Source organism: Protopterus annectens, chromosome 1.part2 (assembly GCF_019279795.1).
Source record: "Protopterus annectens isolate FY-2018-M chromosome 1.part2, PAN1.0, whole genome shotgun sequence".
NCBI lineage: Eukaryota > Metazoa > Chordata > Ceratodontiformes > Protopteridae > Protopterus > Protopterus annectens.
Window position 1 is genome coordinate 993049659 of NC_056727.1, and position 21034 is coordinate 993070692.

At 43.1% G+C, this 21034-nt stretch overlaps 1 protein-coding gene across 2 annotated transcripts in view; it reads right to left on the reverse strand.

Moving 5' to 3' along the window:
• LOC122792214 (protein argonaute-1) overlaps window positions 1-21034 on the reverse strand; it is a 1920205-nt gene that overhangs the window by 1721523 nt on the left and 177648 nt on the right. The gene's annotated exons all lie outside the window — the stretch shown is intronic.

The window sequence follows — 21034 nt, forward strand, 5'->3', positions numbered from 1 at the left end:
GGTTGTAGTGCTTGGAGAAGGTATGCACAGAACTCCAAGTGGCTGCTTCCAAAATATCCTTGGTAGGAACTCCTCTGAGGAAGGCTGCAGAGGTGGCTGTGGCTCTGGTGGAATGAGTTCTAATGCCTGTAGGAACAGTTTTGCCATGAAAGGAATAGCAAAAGCGTATGCAGTGGGCTATCCATTTTGAGATTGTCCGTTTGGAAATTGGCTTCCCTTGAGCTCCTACCGCATAGGCCACAAAGAGCTGTTCTGATTTTCTGAAAGGCTTTGTTCTGTCCAAATAATAATGCAGCTGTCTGTGGATGTCCAAGGAATGTAGTAATCTCTCCCCTTTGTTTTGAGGATTAGGGTAAAAAGTAGGTAAATGTATGGCCTGATTTAAAGCTACCCTGGATACCACTTTAGGCATAAAGGACGGGTTGGTTCGTAAGGAAACTCTGTCCTGATGGAAGATAAAAGGCTGGACAGCCATGAGAGCCTGTAGTTCTGAAACTCTACGAGCTGAGGTGATAGCCAGAAGGAAAGCCGTTTTCCAGGACAAATATTGCAAATCTGATGAGGCAGCTGGCTCAAAGGGAAGCAAGGTCAATTTTTCAGAATGAAATTAAGATCCCAAGCAGGTATTGGTTGTTTCCTTGGAGACCTTAAATTCTTAGCCCCTCTGAGGAACTGTCTTAAAAAAGGGTGAGAGAATAAAGGTGGATCAGTGTTGTATTCTGCAGAAATGGCTGAGGCATGTATTTTGATAGAGGAAAAAGTCCACTCCTTAGCAGTTCAGCCAAATATTCTAGTATTTGAGGTAAATTTTTCCAGGATCCTGGCCCTTTTTCTCATTCCAGATGCAAAAACGTTTCCATTTTGCGGAATAAGCTTTTCTAGTTGATGGCCTTCTGGCCCCCAAAATGACATCCTGCACCTCCTTGGAGAGTAGGGCCTGTTGAGATGCTAAGGAATCTTCCATGCGGCTAGAATGAGTGTTTTTAGCTGGCTGTGAAGAGTTTTGAAACTGTGCTGAGTCAGAAGAAGAGGCATTAGAGGCAGGGTCCATAGTGGGGAATGCGTCAGGCTCCTCAGGAGTGGGTACCAGTGTTGCCTTGGCCAGTCCGGAGCAATGAGAATCATCTTTGATTTGTCTGCTTTGGTCTTTAATAGAACTTTGGGCAGCAGAGGAAGAGGAGGGAAGGCATAAACTGTCATTGATGTCCAACTGAAAGAAAGAGCGTCCACTCTCCAGGCCTTTGGATGGACGATCCTTGAGCAGAATTTTGTCAATTGATGATTCTTGTGGGAGGCAAAGAGATCTATGTCTGGCCTTCCCCATTCTTGGATTATTTCTGTAAAAACTTTTGGATGCAATTTCCATTCTTGTGGATCTGTCATATTCCTGCTTAGGTCGTCTGCCAGCGTGTTTTCATTGCCTGGCAAGTATTGTGCTTGTAGTTCCATTTGTAAGACCATGGCCATGTTGCAAAGTGACATGGCCAGTCTGCATAGGGGGTAAGAATGTGTTCCTCCCTGTTTGTTTATGTACCACATAACTGTGGTGTTGTCCGTTCTTATCAATAATTGACCTGGTTGTAGAAGGTCCTTGAAAGCTATAATAGCATTTATTACTGCTAGCATTTCTTTTTGATTGATGTGAAGTTGCTTTTCTTTTTGGGACCATTTGCCCTGAATGCACCGATCTGTCATGTGCGCCCCCCAGGCGTAGTCCGAAGAGTCTGTTGTGATGACTTGATTTGCTTGAGGCTTGCTGAATGGAAGACCTGTGTTTGTTTGACATGCTTGAGCCCACCACAGAAATTCCTTTTGCAGACATGGAATTAGTGGTATTATTGTTTCCAAACTGTGGCTGTGTTGAGACCATATGTTTTTCAGGTACCATTGTAGTTTCCTCATATGCAGCTTTGCACATGGGATTAGTAAGATGCAAGATGCCATGAATCCCAGAGCCTGCAGGATTTTCCTTGCAGTCAGCCTGGTGCAATTTGCTAGTGTTCTGAAGTATTGTATTAGCTGCCCCTGCTTCTCTGGCGTGAGGTAGGCCATCTGGGTGTTGATGTCCAAATTGGCACCCAGGAAAATTATCTTCCGAGAGGGTATTAGCCTGGATTTCTTTTTGTTGACTGTGTATCCCAGAGATTTCAATAACATTATTACATAAGCCAGATGTTTCAGAAGAATGTGCTTGCTGTCCACTTGGATCAGGCAGTCGTCCAAATAGGGGTATATTTGTATCCCTTGAAGTCTACAGTAGGCAATTACTGATGCCAGGCATTTCGTGAATACTCTGGGCACAGTAGATAAGCCAAAGGGCAATGCAGAGAATTGATAATGGGTTGAACCTGCAAGAAATCTGAGGTACCTTCTGCAATTTTGTCTGATTGGGACATGCAGGTATGCCTCCTTGAGGTCCAATGTTTCCAGTCAAGACTCCTTGCCCAGCATGGGAAGAAGTTGCTGTAGAGTGAGCATCTTGAATTTTGGTACGAGTAGAAATGTGTTTAGGATGGATAGATCCAAAATAGGTCTCCAATCTTTTCCCTTCCTTGGCACCAGAAATAGCCTGGAATAAAAACCTTGTTCTTGTTCGTGCGTAGGTACCTCTTGAATAGCTTTCATGTTTATGAGATCTGTAATTTGCTTTTGTGCCTCTGCCCTTTGATTGTGTGGCAGGTTTGGCATGCCTCTCATTTTTGGAAGGGTGTGAAAATGGAATTTGTAGCCTCTGTTTATAATGTCCAGGATCCATTTGTCCTTTGTGACAACATGCCAATTTTTTGAAAATATGCCAGCTTTCCTCCTAAGGGGGCTGCCATTTGAAACCTGGTTGGCATGCAAAGGGGAAAGTCATTGGGTTTGCTTTCTGAAAGATTGCGAGTTGTCCTCACCACCTCTGTGTAGGAGCTTGTCATTGTCTGCCTCTATACGATCCTTGGGATTGTCCTCTGCCCCTCTGGCGCCTGTATCTGCCTCTTTGGGGTCTGTCTGTGGCAGGAAAGGACCAGTTTTTGGAAGGCCAATTTCTAGTAAAATGTGGGGGTTGAACCTGTAGCAATTCTTTCACAGTTTGCATTGATTTAGCCTTTTCCTCCATTTTCCTTAAGACCTCCTCATCATTAGCACCAAATAGTACATCCTTTTGAAGAGGGGTGTCTAGTAATTTAGCTTTGACATGATCAGGCAAGGCTTGTTCCTTGAGCCAGGCATGCCTACGTATGACTGATCCTGTAACAGCAGCTCTACATGAGGCCTCTAGAGCATCAAAACCACACTGTAAGGTATGCTTACCCACTTGTTCTGCACTATGCATCAAATCCTGCAACTCCTTCAAGTCTGGTTGTTCAGGTTGTGACATTTTACTCTTCAATTGTGATAACAAAAACTGTTGGTATTTTAGCATATGAAACTGACAGTTTAAGGCCCTCATGGATAAGGTAGCAGAGGTATATACCTTTTTCCCCCACCTTTCTAAGGATCTGGAATCTCTCTCGGAAGGCAATGGATTTTTGGCAATGGAGGCCTTAACTCCCTTGGGGCCCTGTGAGATGGTTTCTGGGTCAGCAGCATGGCTTTTGTAAAGAAATTGGTGTGAGTCAGGAACCCTGTAGTACCTGTCAGGCTTAACTGGAGCTGGAGGTAGAGAGTCCGGGTTAAGGCAGGCCTCCGAGTAAACATCTAGGATGTCCAAGACAGGAGGTATAGCCAGAGGCCTATGCTGAGGTAACGAGAAATTCCCTGAGCCTTTTCTTGGAATCTGAATAATCCTGGCCTTCCCAGTGGAAGTGTTCCCTTAAGGAATGCAAAGTTTCCCCAAATGAGTAATCCTCAGGGGGGGATACAGAAGGGATGGACTCCTCCGCATCGGAGTCTTCAAAAGGGGAGTAAGAATGCTCCTCATCATCAGAGTGCTCTGAAATAATGGAGCCCTAATCAGAGGAGGGGGAATCTTCCTCCACTCTGGGCCTTTTGTCCGGTGGGGGCTGAGAACCTCTGATTAGAGTAATTAAATCCTCAGCCATTTTAAGCATCTGTTTCTTAGGCATGGGGCCTGGAGATGGGCCCTGTGTAGCTGGTCTCTTAGAGTGCATGGTTGCTTTAGACTTTGTGAAAGCCTTGATGGAGAAAGAAGAGGAAGGTCTGAAGACACCTTGAGTGAAGGTGGACCTGTCCACATTGAGTTTCCATGCCAAGAGTGGCTTCGGTATCTGTAGTCGGGGTGTGGGCCGAGGAGCCTGCAACCTCGGGCACAGGAGACACCGTCAAATAAGTGTCGTCGGTAATCAGGGGCTGCGTAGCAGCCTCACTGAGAACTGGACCACGTGTAGTCGGCTTTGGCGTGGTGTCGGTAGAGGCCGCGGACTTTGTGTGTCGGTCCTTGTCTTTGCATTTTTTAGACAAAACCGGAGTCGGAGTATCCGCCGACATTGTATAGTTAAATGCTTTCCCAAAATAATGCTGGGCGAACTCCGCCCGACGCTTAATAGTGCGTTTGTTGAATGTAGCACAAAAGCGACAGACCGAGATGTCGTGGTCTGGGCCTAAACAAGGTATACAGAGGGAATGGAAATCCTTATACGGTATTTGCTTCCCACAAGAAATACAATTATTAACTTTGTCTGACATTGGTCTGAGGCAAGAAAAGTTTCCCCAACGGGGTACTTAGCTTTTAAGAAGACTTCGGTTTCCAAATTTCGTAATTTCAGGAGCTGGCCGACCGGCACTTGCGAACTGCTTCTGCTTCGGGCACCGCGTGGCAAGAAAGACTGAAGAAAATGGCGTCGGCTGGTTCCTTTATACCCCTGTCGCACTGATGTCAGGGAAGAAGCGACGACAACCGACGCCAGACCTAGACTTTGGAATTCGGCCGACCGAGAACCCGCCTGACGGCAGGAGAACCCATCTGTTATGACTGCAGCTGTATGCACGATGAACATCAGCTGATGAAAAGTTAGCATTCTGAATTTTGGGATTACCAAAAAGTGTCTAGGATAGACAGCTCCAGGATAGGATGCCAGGAATCGTCTTTTCTGGGTACCAGGGAAAGTCTTGAGTAAAAACCTTGTCCCCATTCCTCTTCTGGGACAGGTTGAATAGCCCTGATACTTAGAAGAGAGAGAACCTTGCTTTTGAGCCTCTGCCCACTGATTTGGGGGTAGGTCCAGCCAACCGTTTGGGGTTGATAAGGAGTGGAAGTGGAATCTGTATCCTTGGGAAACTATTTAAAACCCATTTGTCTTGGGTAATGAGTTCCCAGTTTTTTGCATGCAGGGCGATCTTTCCCCCTAAAGGAATAGCCAGTTGAGCAGGGCTTAGGTTAGGTCATTGTAACAATTTACCATTCGGGGCGTCTTACTACTTCCAGCTTTGGAAGTGGGAGCCCCCACTGCTTAGGCCTGTGAGTACCTTGAGACTGAAGCCTGGGTAACCTGCTGGTCCTGGGTTTGGACTAAAGGCCTGGAAGATACAGGAAAGGACCAATTCTTTGAAGGCCAGTGCCTACTAAACCTGAGAGGATGTACTTGCAGGAAGTCTTTAACAGCTTGCACACATTTAGCTTTTTCCTGCATCTTTATAAGCACTTCTGCTTTATTGCCTAACAGGTGGTCTTGGTTTAAGGGAGCATCCAGTAATTTAGCTTTAACATGATCTGGCAAATTTTGTTCCTTAAGCCAAGCATGCCTTCTAAGTACAGACCCAGTGACAGCAGCCCTGTAAGATGCCTCTAATGAATCAAAACCACATTGCAAAGTATGTTTACCAACTTGTTCAGCAGAATGCATTAAATCCTGTAATTCTTTATTTCCAGCACAGTCAGAAAACAAAATAATTTTCTGTTTAAGTAATCCAATAATATGCTCCTGATACTTTAATATATGAAACTAGCTGTTTACGGCCCTAATGGCCAAAGTAGCAGAAGTGTATATCTTCTTACCATCTGTCCAGGGCCCTGGAATCTCTATCAGAGGGGGTAAGGGTTTTGGCAGTAGTAGCCTTAATGTCTTTGGGTCCCTGTGAAATGGTCTCTGGATCCACAGTATGATTCTTAAAGAGGAACTTGTGAGAGTCAGGAACTCTAATACCAGTCAGGTTTCCTGTGAACTGGAGGTAAAGTGTCTGGGGCCAGGCTAGATTCCAAGAAGGCATCATCTACAATGTCCAGTACAGAAGGGATAGCTTAAGGCCTCTGCTGAGGTAGGAGTAAGAATTCCCTAAGCCTCTTTTTGGAGTCAGAGTAATCCTGGCTTTCCCAGCAGAAATGCTCCTACGAGTATGCAAAGTTTCACCAAGAGAGAGAAATCTTCTGGAGGGGAAGCAGAGGGAATGGAGTCCTCTGCATCAGAATCCTCATTAGGTAGGTAAGGGCAAATCCTGGTCATCAGAAGAAAATTTCAGAATCCTGATCAGAAGAATCAGAAGGAAAATCAGTTCTAGGTCTCAGAGGGAAAAGGGTAGCTTCCCCTGATTAGAGTAATAAGGTCTTAAGCCATTCTTATTTGTTTTTTAGGTCTGGGCATCAGTTTCCTAGGCATGGATAGAGTTTTACGCCTTAAAGAAGATGGCATCTGTTTAATATGAAAGTCAGTGCCTGCACAGCGGCTCCGGACCCATCCAAAGTAGAGACATCCGCAGGTTCTATAGTGGAAGCATCTTGCGGCATACCAGACTCAGAATGGGTCTCAGTAGAGGCCTATGAATCTGAAGTAGCGGGTATCAGGGGCTGCAAAAGCAACTCCCAGAGTACCGGCGAAATGACGACTAGCTTAACAGAAGCGTCAGCAGCTTTGGACCTATGTCTCTGCCTTTGTGTTTTTTCAGAAGGTCGGTGGTCTTTTGGCTTACCTAAGCCATTTCTGGATAATTGAACAGTACCAAAATAGTTAGATGCGAAAATGAACAGACAACGAATAGTTCGAGGATTGAGTAAGGCACAAAACAGACAGCAAGGGACGTTGTGGTCTGGGCCTAAGCAAGGAATGCAGTACGAATGAAACTCTGAGGTATTTGCTTTCCACAATTAATACAATTTTTAACTTTTACTGACATCGGTTTAGAGCAAGAAAAAGGATCCCCAATGGGGTACTTAGCTTTGTTGAAGACTTCGGATCTGAAACAAAAATTTCAGGAGTCAGCCGACTGGCACTTGCAAACTGCTTCTGCTTTGGGCACTGCACAGGAAGAAAGACTGATGTAATGGCGTTGGCTGCATGCTTTATACCCCTGCCTACCTGATGTCACAGAAGATGAGACCACAACCGAAGCAGGACCCAAGACTTTGATAATCAGGCCGACTGAGGGCTACCTGCAAGCAGATACCCCAAATGTAATGACTGCAACAGTGAAACACAAAGAACATCAGGCTTTTGTTTCCTTTTCAAAGGGACATATGCCCTGCAAAACTTGGAAGGCTCAGACACCAGACTACATTCCACAATCATAGTCTGAACACCCCTAGGCCCCTTCAATAATAATCAGCCACGGTACCCCCTGAACATCCGAAATGGACAAATGCAAGGTCACCAGGAACATGCATGAGGTCGCATGCATGGCAGCCTCCAAAAGCAGCGGTGGCAGAGAAATCCAATAAAGGAGATGGGTGATCTTTGGGCTTCCATTAACCTTGGGAGTGACATTCAATGGAAGAATCTGGCATAGACTTCTTGGCTTTCTTCTTCCTGAACAGCCAACCATCAGAGTGGGAAGTTCCCTCTATAGTGTCTTTCGCTAAAAGCTTAAAAAGTACAGATGTGTACACTTATCATAAATGTAGATGCTAGAGTGTATTCACTGTTACAGTCATCACATTTGGGTTATCTGCTTCCAGTAGCCCTCAGTTAGCCTGATTATCAAAGTCTTGGGTCCTGCGTCGGTTGCTGTTTCATCTTCCATGACATCAGGGGTATAAAGCATGCACCCAACACCATTACATCAGTTTTTCTTGCCTCAGGTGTCCCCATAATGGGAAGCAATTATATACAAGGTTACACCTCCAACAGAAAAGCAAATACACCAAAAAGCTTTAAGCATAGTAAACAAGAATAGCGGTATAGTCAATAGAAGTCAGTGGGCTGGAGGGAAGGTAACCAGGACTGCAACAGTGAATACACTCGAACATCTATATTTACGGTAAGTGTACACAAAGTACAGTTTTGTACCTACCATAAATGTAGATGTCCGATAGGTATGCATCTGCAGTCATCACATATGGGTTTGTCCTGCCTCAGGCAGCCCTTCGGTCAGCCGGATTCCAAAGTCTGGGTCCGGCGTCGGCTGATGTCGCCCTTTCCCCAACGTCAGAGCGCCAGGGGTATAAAAGCGTCAGCCGACACCATCTTCCTCAGTTTTTCTTGCCCCAGATGCCAGGTGCCCTCTACGGAAGGCTAAATTTGGAGAAATGCAATAAATTCCAAACATGCACAGAAATATATATAAATATATATATCAAACAAATACACCATAATAGATAACCCCAACTAGCTATGAGAGGGATAACTACCCAAGAATTACCACAGAGGGGAAGGAGGGAGGGTAAACCTGACTGGAGGGTAAACCTGACTGCAGATGCATACCTATCGGACATCTACATTTATGGTAGGTACAAAACTGTACTATGTCCTTCAAGGATGCATCTGCAGTCATCACATATGGGTAGAATACCATAGCCAATCTGGGGGTGGTAGGATCTATGTAAAGGATGGTGTAGCTAAAATGCCATGCAGGACTGCCGTAGAAAAGCCTGCTCTGGATCTGGAATATAAAGGTAAATTGTAATGCTTGGAAAATGTACGCACGGAGCTCCATGTAGCAGCTTCTAAAATGTCCTTGGTAGCCACCCCTCTTAAGAAGGCTGTGGAGGTGGCTGTGGCTCTGGTGGAATGAGGCCTAATGTTAGCTGGCACAGTTTTGCCATGAAAGGAGTAACAAAATCGAATGCAATTCCCTATCCATTTTGAAATTGTCTGTTTGGAAATTGCTTTTCCTTGTGCACCAGCAGCATAAGCTACAAACAGCTGGTCAGTTTTTCTGTAAGTTTTAGTTCTGTCCAAGTAGTAGCGCAACTGTCTGTGAATGTCCAGGGTATGCAGAAGTTTCTCCCCTTTGTTTTGTGGATTTGGAAAGAAGGTAGGCAGGTGAATAGCTTGGTTCAATGAGACCCTGGATATCACCTTTGGCATAAATGAAGGATTGGTTCTCAATGAAACTCTGTCCTGATGAAAAATAAGAAATGGTTGTACTGCCATGAAGGCCTGTAACTCAGATACTCTTCTTGCTGAGGTTATGGCTAGAAGGAAGGCAGTCTTCCAAGACAGGAACTGTAATTATGAAGATGTTGCTGGTTCAAAGGGAGGCAGTGTTAGTTTTTCCAACACGAAGTTAAGGTCCCATGTAGGCACTGGTGGTTTCCTTGGAGGATTGATGTTTTTAATTTCTCTTAGAAACTGTCTTAGGGGAGGATGAGAGAAGACAGGTGGATCAGTATTGTATTCTGCTGAAATTGCTGAAGCATGAATTTTAATGGAAGAGTAAGACAGGCCATTGTGGAGCATTTCTGCAAAGTATTCCAGGATATGTGCCATGTTCATCACTGTCGCATCTAGGCCCTTTGTGGTGCTCCAAGTGCGAAATCTTTTCCATTTTGCTGAATATGCCTTTCTTGTGGAAGGCCGGTGAGCTTCCATGATGATATCCTTTACTCTCTTGGATAACTTATCCTGGGGAGGAGTCAAGGTATTCTCCAGGCTGTTAGTTGCAAGGTTTTCAGGTTGGAATGCAGAGTTTTGTAATTGTGCTGTGTCAGGAGAAGTGGCCATTGAGGAAGAGGCCACGGTTTCATGCGTGACATGCTCTTTAACAGTGGGTACCAGTGCTGTCTTGGCCAGTCCGGAGCGATCAGAATCACTTTTGGCTGCTCTGTCCTGATCTTCAGCAAGACCTTGATCATTAATGGAAGAGGTGGAAATGCATATATTGTTAGAGTTCTCCAGCTGAAAGAGGGAGCGTCCACTTTCCATGCTTGTGGGTGGTATGTCCTTGAGTAGAATTTCTTCAACTGATAATTGTGATGGGAGGCAAAAAGATCTATGTCCGGCCTCCCCCATGATTGTGTTATCTGAAGGAAGACATCTGGGTGCAGCATCCATGGTATTTCTGCTTTGGCTGTCCGCCAGTATATTGTCTTTTCCTGGCACAAACTGGGATTGCAGCTCTATATTGAGTTTCAGTGAAAGTTCCCATAGATTAATTGCCAGTCTGCAAAGAGGGTAGGAATGGGTACCTCCTTGCTTGTTTATGTACCACATAACTGTGGTGTTGTCTGTCCTTATTAGCAGGTGGCCTTGATGTAGAAAGAGTCTGAAGGCCTCGATTGCATGTATCACTGCCAGCATTTCCTTTTGGTTTATGTGCATGCGTAGCTCTTTTTGTGACCATAGGCCTTGAATGCATCTGCCCTCCATGTGTGCTCCCCATCCGTGGTCTGAAAAGTCTGTTGTCACGGTTTGGCTGGCTATTGGTTTGCTGAAGGGCAGACCCCTGTTTGACTGGCTTGCTTGAGCCCACCATAGAAATTCCTTTTGAAGGCATGGAATGAGTGGTATCAAAGTTTCTAAGCTGTGACTGTGCCGAGTCAATAAACTCCTTGGGTACCATTGTAGTTTCCTCATATGCAGCCTTGCTTGTGGAATCAGAAGAATGCAAGATGCCATGTAACCCAGGGCCTGCAGGATTTTCCTTGCAGTCAGCGGAGTTTGTCTCATCAGATTTGTGAAGTAATCCGGTAGTTGTCTTTGTTTTTCTTCTGTGAGAAAAGACATTTGGGTGGTTGTGTCTAGATTCGCACCCAGTAAAGTTATTCTTTGGGACGGAACAAGTCTTGATTTGTGAATGTTGACTGTATATCCCAAGGCCTGAAAGTAGGTGGATGGCATAATTCAAATGTTTTACCAAAGTTTGTTGGCTGTCCGCTTGTATAAGGCAGTCGTTCAGATATGGGTATATTTGAATCCCCTGAAGTCTGCAGTGTGCAATTACTGATGCCAGGCATTTCGTGAATACTCTGGGCGCAGTAGATAAGCCAAAGGGCAATGCTGAGAATTGATAATGCTCTGAACCTGCAAGAAATCTGAGGTGTCTTCTGCAACTTTGTCTGATAGGGACATGCAGGTATGCCTCCTTGAAGTCTAGAGTTACCAGCCAAGACCCCTTGCCCAGCATGGGAAGGAGTTGCTGTAGAGTCAGCATTTTGAATTTTGGCACAATGAGATAAGTATTCACTGCAGACAAGTCGAGAATAGGCCTCCATTGTTTTTCTTTTCTTGGAACAAGGAATAGTCTGGAATAAAATCCTTGGCCTTGTTCTGAAAGAGGAACCTTTTCTATAGCTTTCATTTTCATTAAGTTGGAGATTTGTTTCAAAGCCTCTGCCCTTTAATTCGGTGGCAGATCTGGCATGCCTTTTCTTTTTGGAAATGTGTGAAAATGGAACCTGTATCCTTTGTCTATTATTTGCAGTGTCCATTTGTCCCTTGTAATACTGTGCCAGTTTTCTGAGAATAAAGAAAGCTTTCTGCCCAAAGGTGCTTCCAATTGAGCCCTGGTTGGCGGTGTCAAAGTAAAGTCATTCAGACTGTCCTTGTGCAACAGTTTTAGGTCCTGTACTACTTCTCTGGTTGGGAGGCTGCCATTGACGTCCTCTGTAGGAGCCTCTAGCTTGCCCTCTACCTCTGGCACGCCTGTTCTTGCCTCTTTGAAATGTCTGTCTGGAAAGGACCAATTCTTGGAAGGCCAATTTCTGCTGAATCTTGGTGGATGGACTTGGAGGAAATCTTTGACCGTTTGTACAGATTTTGCCTTTTCCTCAAATTTCTTTAAGACCTCCTGAGCAGTGGAGCCAAATAATTTTTGTTTTTCCAGTGGAGCATCCAAAAGCTTTGCTTTAACATTGTCTGGCAGAGATTGTTCCTTCAGCCAAGCATGCCTACGTATGACTGCACCTGTCATAGCTGACCTACATGAAGCTTCTAATGCATCATAACCACACTGCAAGAAATGGTTGCTGACCTGTTGGGAGTTATGTACCAGATCCTGAAGTGATTTGCGATCTAGGGGTTCAGGTGAAGACAGTTTTTTATGCAATTCATCTAACAAATACTCTTGGTACTGTATCATATGAAATTCACAATTTAATGCCCTCATAGAAAGAGTAGCAGAAGTATACACTTTTTTACCCCATCTCTCTAAAGCCCTGGACTCCCTTTCAGAGGGGAGAGGATTTTTAGTAGTGGCAGCTGCAACCCCTTTAGGGCCCTGGGAAATAGTTTCTGGATCAGCAGAGTGGGCCTTGTAAAGGAAATGATGCGAGTCCGGGACCCTGTAGTACCTATCGGGTTTGACAGGAGCCGGAGGAAGAGTGTCAGGGGTTATGCTAGACTCAGAGTACACATCATCAATGACATTCAAAACAGGAGGAATAGCCAAAGGTCTATGCCGAGGTAAATGCAAAAAGGTCCTTAATCTCTTCCTGGAATCAGAGAATTCCTGGCCCTGCCATTGGAAATGCTCTCTCATAGTGTGAAGGGTCTCCCCAAAGGACAGCTCTTCAGGAGGGGAGGCCGAGGGGATAGAGTCCTCTGCATCAGAATCCTCGTAGGCTGAAAAAGCCTCCTCCTGGTAGTCCGAGAGAGCACAGCCATCAGAGGCCTCATCTGAGGAGTGGGGATCAGAGGGCTCAACCCTGGGCCTTTTGTCTAGAGGAGGTTGAGAGCCCCTGTCCGGATGTGGCTGAGAGCCCTTAATTAAGGAAATAAGGTCCTCTGCTAAACTTAGAATCTGTGAACCTGTAGTGGGTCCCTGAGGAATAACCCTGGGAGGCAAAGCTTTTGTGTGCTTAGCAGCTTTAGCCCTGGTGAATGCCTTTACGGACATGGATGCAGGAGGCCTGGCTGCACCACGTGCTGGTGTAGTTTTGTCTAAAGGGATGGTGTTGGAAGTTTCCAGGACACCAGTTTCTGAAGGAAATTCAATAACCGATTCAGTAGGGGCCTCCGGGGCCGAGGTTATCGGTTGAGCGGTTTCGGTGGTCGGAAGTACCAAGGACTCTGTTTCAGCCGAGACAGACACGCTCGCGGTAGGCCTAGCCGTGGTTTCAGCCGAAACCGCGGTCCGCGTGTGTCGGTCCTTGTCCTTCCGTTTCTTGGTTAAATGCGAAGTCGGAGTCTAATACGGCATATTGTAAGAGAAAGTGGCCCCAAAAAATTCCTCTGCAAACTCCGCCCGACGCCTAAGAGTGCGCTGATTGAAGGAAGCACAGGCTGAACAGGCCGAGACGTCGTGGTCTGGGCCTAGGCAGGGGAGGCAGTAAGAGTGGAAATCCTTATGAGGTATTTGTTTCCCACAAGTTAAGCAATTATTAACTTTATCTGACATCGGCTGAGGCAAGACAGAGAGTCCCCAACGGGGTACTTAGCTTTTGAAGTCTTCGGTAGCTGAATTACAGGAGATGGCCGATTGGCACTTGTGAACTGCTTCTGCTTCGGGCACCACGCGGCAAGAAAAACTGAGGAAGATTGCTTCGGCTGATGCTTTTATACCCCAGGCGCTCTGACGTCGAGGAAAGGGCGACACCAGCCGACGCCGGACCCAGACTTTGGAATCCGGCCGACCGAAGGGCTGCCTGAGGCAGGACAACCCATATGTGAGGACTGCAGATGCATCCTTGAAGGACATCTGTACTATGTTCTTCGTGTTTCACTGTTGCAGTCATCACATTTGGGTAGAGTCCCAAAGCTAAGGATGGGAGGAGGTAATTAGATAGCATTAAGATTAGCTATAAGGCTCTGCAAGACTGCAGTGGCAAAGCCAGCTCTGGATTTAGAAAAAAAATGGCAAGTGGTAATGCTTGGTGAAGGTATACACAGAACTCCAGGTAGCAGCTTCTATGATGTCCCTGGTAAGAACACCTCTGAGAAAGGCTGTACCGGTAGCTGCAGCCCTGCTTGAATGTGGTCTTATCCGCTGTCGGTAGGTTTTCCATGGTGCTTACAGCGGAAATGAATGCGGTGGCCTATCCACTTAGAAATGGTTTGCTTCGCAATGGCCTTCCCCTCTGCCCCTGCAGCAAATGCAGCCAGCAGCTGTTCAGATTTCCTGAGAGGTTTAGTCCTGTCCAAGTAAAATCGAAGTTGTCTGTGCACATCCAAAGAGTGCAGTACTCATTCCCCTTTGTTCTGTGGATTAGAAAAGATGGTTGCTACTACTGCTTTGTTGCCAAACAAGCGGTCTTGGTTTAAGGGAGCATCCAGCAATTTAGCTTTAACATGATCTGGTAAAGATTGCTCCTTAAGCCAAGCATGTACAGACCCAGTGACAGCAGCCCTGCAAGATGCCTCTAATGAATCAAAACCACACTGCAAAAGTATTTTTCCAACTTGTTCAGCAGAATGCATTAAATCCTGTAAATTTTTATTTTCAGCGACCAAGAATCATTTTCTGTTTAAGCAATCCAATAATATGCTGCTGATACTTTAACATATGAAACTGGCAGTTTTAGGCCCTAATGGTCAAGGTTGCAGAAGTGTATACCTTCTTACCACATCTATCCAGCACCCTGGAATCTCTATCAGAGGGGGTAGGATTTTTGCAGTAGTATCTTTAATGCCCTTGGTTCCCTGTGAAATGGTCACAGGATCCGCTGTAGGATTTCTAAAGAGGAACTTGTGAGAGTCAAGAACCCTAATACCCAGGTTTTCTGGGAGCAGAAGGTAAAGAGTGAGGGGCCAGGCTAGAGAGAAGGCATCATCAACAATGTCCAGTGCAGGATAGCTAGCTAAAGGCCTGTGTTGGGGCAGTAGTAAGAAATCTCTAAGTCTCTTTTTAGAATCAGAGTAATCCTGGCTTTCCCAGCGAAAATGCTTCCTAAGAGTATGCAAGGTTTCACTAAAAGAGAAATCCTCTGGAGGAGGAAGCAGAAGGAATGGAGTCCTCTGCATCAGAATACTCATAAGTAGATGAGGGTAAATCCTGGTTAGAGGAAACAGAAATTTCAGAGTCCTGATCTGATTTTCCTTCTGATTCTTCTGTCCTAGGTCTCTTAGAGGGGGCGAAGGGTGGCTTCCCCTGATCAAAGTAATTAGGTCTTCATTCTTATTTGAAACCAAAAGTTCAATAATCCACTAAGCACTGTTCACTCGACCATAAAGTAGATACTCCGGTTTGATGTAACAGAACGTCCTTTAATCAGTGAGCGCTTTCACCCCAATAGGGCTTCATCAGACTGTACAAAGAGCAAGCAAATAGCACAGTCCTATATATCCAAGGTTAATTAACTAATTAAAATGTTAATTGAACATAATAAATAAAATTTCATCAATTGACATCACACAATATGAACATCTAATATATAATACATAAACAAGATGCATCCAATAGCTAATATCATTATGTATATATAAACATATTCAAAATATATCTAAAAACATATTTAAAAACCTAATCTAAATAAATATACATTTCCTATCTATATTAGCCTGTAATTAATACATAGGTCACTAGATGGTGCTAAAACATAGCAACAATACATTACATTCACATTCAACAAACTTCTAAAAATGTTCCATGTATAAAACCATTAATGCATTGTCAAGTATATACACAATATACAAAACATGACTTCCTAAAAGTCCTACCATCCCATAACTAAAGTTATGATGATTAACTGAACTACAATAAAGCCTTTAATCTCCTTTTCTTCAGGAAAGGATGAATTCAACCCTGGTGGAAAATCAGCTTTCCACCTTAAAATCCATCTAGTTTCGTTCTCCAAAGTCAGATTTTCTATATCACCTCCTCTAGGGTTACAATCAATGGTCTGAATTACCAAAAAACTAAAGGTATGTGATGGACCTCTGGCCTTACAATGTCTGGATAGGGCATTCCTATCATCTCTATCCTAATATTATACAAATGTTCCTCACCCTTTCTCTAAGTTGTCTGTTGGTTTGAACCACATATAGCTAAGTAAATCACATGTTCAGACCTGCAGGTCGTACCAGTATAAAAATTATATACCTTATTCATCAGAGGTGGTTTAAACGTGGTGCTGGTATTAACATAGGCACACTGTTTACAACTATTGCATGGAACAGTATTAAATGAATGTCTCGTGTGTTCGAACTCAGAGTCTCTATGACATAAGATCCTTTTGAGATTCAAACTATTCTTATAATAATATTTAGGTCTAGCCCCAACCAATCTACTGATGGATTCATCTACACCTAATATGTGCCAATGCTTCTCTATTATGGCTCTTATATCAAAGATGTCATTAGTATAAAATAGAGGTATATTGATATAAGAACACTTCAGTTGTCCTACCTCCCTGTTCCCATTGCCTATAGAATGGTCTATCGGATCAGAAAAGTATGGTTTGGCTCTGTCATTTCTCATGGTGGAAACCTCCACAACAGTATCATTAATAAATTCAACCTGATATTCCCTTTCCACTAATCTATCCGTTAGTCCCAACAACTCATTTCTATACCCAAACTCTGAGGGATTTAACCTAGAGGCCCTCATAATCTGGCCCCTAACCACGTTGTCAAATACATGTTTAGGATGCATGCTACTCCTATGAAGGAGGGTATTCCTATAACATTCTTTCCTGTGTACTGATGTGTTCACTAGACCATTAGATAACTTCATAACGTTTACGTCCAAGTATGAGATGTGATCTCTAGAGTAGCAAATGGTAAATTTCAAATAGTCAGTGAGTCCATTTATCTGTTTCTCAAACTCCAATAAAGTGGCCTCATTACCTTCCCAAATCAGGAAAAGGTCAATAAAAACAGCATACTGTTTAAATAATTCTAGTGGGAACAATCTGTCTTTCTCCCATCCTGCCATAAATCATTTTGAATGTACATCTCTCCATTAAAAAAGAATATGTTATTCTCAAGAATGATCTCCAAAAATAAAGCCAGGAGTTCAATAAACTGAGCATCCATTTCAGTATGTTCTCTCAAATAATCTTGGATGCAAACTATCCCTACATCATTGGGGATCACCGTGAATAAACTCTTAACATCAAGTGTCACCATAAAATAATCTTTCTCACTACCTAATTTCGAGAGAAACTCATATAGATCTAACAAGAAATGTTTGCTGTCTCTCAATATATGTGGATTTTCGTTGACAACCTTCCTCAAATGGTACTCCACAAACAGGGAAAAGGGTTCAGTCACCCACCCTCGTCCAGAGACAATGGGTCTCATGGGTGGGTTTTCCATGCTCTTATGGACCTTGGGTAGGCCCTTAAGTATCGGAATGAGTGGATGATTAACCTTAAGGAATTTATAAAAATCTTTCCTTATTAGGTTACTTCTTAACAAGTCATCAATAGTGTCAAAAACTCTAAAGACTTTCATCATAACCTCATTTATATCTAATTTCGTGTAGGAATTGTCCATACTCAATAACAAATTCATGCTACTCACATAATCATGTGTGTTCATTATAACAATAGGCCCTCCCTTATCCGCAGGAGTTATAATAATACTACTGTCAGTCCTTAGTTCATTCAAAGCTCTCGTCTCACAAGCAGTTAGATTCTTTCTCCTGTTATTCTTCTTACTCTCATGCTTAGTAGAATAATAAGTGTATAGGTCACTTTCAATCAACCGAGAGAATGTTTCCAAAACTGGGTTTAACTGGGGTATATATGTACTGACTTGTCTGAAAGTGTCTGTAACCCTGTCATTGTCATTGGATCCAAAATCCAGTTTCAACTGTACATTTCTGATAAACATCTTAGTATCAACTATGCTGTTGGTAAGTTCACTACCCCTACTGGGTATAAAGGAAAGGCCTTTATTGAGGACCTGTTCCTCATAGGCCGTCAATTCTCTATCTGATAAATTAACGACTAAGGATTCCCTCCTTTTCCCCACATTTTCTTCAGCGTGGGTCCTGCTTGTTCTGTGCCTATTATTTTCCTTTTTTGCCTCCCCCTGCTCATGGTGTCTAGGTGCTGTGATGGTAGCATCCTTCCCATTACTAACAGTTAACTATTGAGTCATTATTTATAGTGTTAAAAGAATTCACTAGACCTTTAACATTACTTGAACTATTACTCCCTGCAGATCCTGTTTTCCTATTAGTCTGAATGACCATAGGATAAAGATTGACATTATTGTTACATTCAGTTTGATTCACATCTAGATTCACATTATCAGTATTAGGTGCATCATTAATCGTAACACCCTTATCTGGCAGTACATCAATATTATTAAAATCTCCAGTCATATTACCAGTCACTGTTTCATGTCTCACTGGCTCATTCTGTCCTTTAGTATGGCCGCTGGTAGCAGCATGGGTAGTCACTGTCCTGGGCCAAGTGAAGACATGACCATGTTTAAAATCGATAATGTCTCTCTCAATCTTTGTCTTTTTTTGGTTCAAAAGTCTTCTCTCATACAGCAACACATTGTCCATAAGTCTCTCCAAACCTAATGTTTTCTTAGCAGTCTTATATTTCACACCAATGTCATTATACTTTTCAGTCACTCTAGTCCTCAGTAACTCCTCCTCCGGACCATGATATTCTATTAATAATTTCATGTAGTTGAAACTCAACTCCATGTTCAACTTCTGCCATTTTAATAATAATTCCGGAAAGTTATTACCTGAGGTAGGCATCTTCAGCACGCGCAGCCCTCTAGGTATAATCCGTTTGGTGAGGCAGGCTTCAAAATGCTGCCGTTGCAGCTGCAACCTCTTCAACTTCAGGAAATCATCCTCCAACGACTCCAGATCATCCGCTAGTGTAGTCAAGTCATCCACATCAACTCCTTCGGTCCCACGCTCTTCATTAGGCTCAAACATCAGTAAAACATTCTCGGTGCCAGCTACACAGTCCACAAACCTCCTTTCCGTGTTTCTAAGCGTCCTTTCCGTGTCTCTAAGCGTTTCCGGTGCATAAGCCAATTCGATGTCGTCACCTCCATGCATACAAGCCATGCCCTTCGTGTGAAATACTAAGTAAATAATCTCAAACAGCGAAAAAACACACAAGAAGAGCAGCGTTCCAAAAAATAAAACCAAGTAAACCAAAATCAGATAAGGAACGCTGTGGCTTGAAACTGAAACCAAAAGTTCAATAATCCACTAAGCACTGTTCACTCGACCATAAAGTAGATACTTCGGTTTGATGTAACATTCATCAGACTGTACAAAGAGCAAGCAAATAGCACAGTCCTATATATCCAAGGTTAATTAACTAATTAAAATGTTAATTGAACATAATAAATAAAATTTCATCAATTGACATCACACAATATGAACATCTAATATATAATACATAAACAAGATGCATCCAATAGCTAATATCATTATGTATATATAAACATATTCAAAATATATCTAAAAAACATATTTAAAAACCTAATCTAAATAAATATACATTTCCTATCTAAGCAATGTATTAGCCTGTAATTAATACATAGGTCACTAGATGGTGCTAAAACATAGCAACAATACATTACATTCACATTCAACAAACTTCTAAAAATGTTCCATGTATAAAACCATTAATGCATTGTCAAGTATATACACAATATACAAAACATGACTTCCTAAAAGTCCTACCATCCCATAACTAAAGTTATGATGATTAACTGAACTACAATAAAGCCTTTAATCTCCTTTTCTTCAGGAAAGGATGAAGGCTGACCTTGTCATTCAACCCTGGTGGAAAATCAGCTTTCCACCTTAAAATCCATCTAGTTTCGTTCTCCAAAAAAGAGAAATGCTCCTGTTAGTAATGGGAAGGATGCTACCATCACAGCACCTAGACAGGAGGTCCCTTTCCCTATACAGTCCCCCCGGTTCAGAGGGAGGTCACGCTCCATGAGCAGGGGGAGGCAAAAAAGGAAAATAATAGGCACAGAACAAGCAGGACCCACGCTGAAGAAAATGTGGGGAAAAGGAGGGAATCATAGTCGTTAATTTATCAGATAGACTATGAGGAACAGGTCCTCAATAAAGGCCTTTCCTTTATACCCAGTAGGGTAGTGAACTTACCAACAGCATAGTTGATACTAAGATGTTTATCAGAAATGTACAGTTGAAACTGGATTTTGGATCCAATGACAATGACAGGGTTACAGACACTTTCAGACAAGTCAGTACATATATACCCCAGTTAAACCCAGTTTTGGAAACATTCTCTCGGTTGATTGAAAGTGACCTATACACTTATTATTCTACTAAGCATGAGAGTAAGAAGAATAACAGGAGAAAGAATCTAACTGCTTGTGAGACGAGAGCTTTGAATGAACTAAGGACTGACAGTAGTATTATTATAACTCCTGCGGATAAGGGAGGGCCTATTGTTATAATGAACACACATGATTATGTGAGTAGCATGAATTTGTTATTGAGTATGGACAATTCCTACGAAATTAGATATAAATGAGGTTATGATGAAAGTCTTTAGAGTTTTTGACACTATTGATGACTTGTTAAGAAGTAACCTAATAAGGAAAGATTTTTATAAATTCCTTAAGGTTAATCATCCACTCATTCCGATACTTAAGGGCCTACCCAAGGTCCATAAGAGCATGGAAAACCCACCCATGAGACCCATTGTCTCTGGGCGAGGGGTGACTGAACCCTTTCCCTGTTTGTGGAGTACCATTTGAGGAAGGTTGTCTCCACATATATTGAGAGACAGCAAACATTTCTTGTTAGATCTATATGAGTTTCTCCCGGAATTAGGTAGTGAGAAAGATTATTTTATGGTGACACTTGATGTTAAGAGTTTATTCACGGTGATCCCCAATGATGTAGGGATAGTTTGCATCCAAGATTATTTGAGAGAACATACTGAAATGGATGCTCAGTTTATTGAACTCCTGGCTTTATTTTTGGAGATCATTCTTGAGAATAACATATTCTTTTTTAATGGAGAGATGTACATTCAAAATGACAGGATGGGAGAAAGACAGATTGTTCCCACTAGAATTATTTAAACAGTATG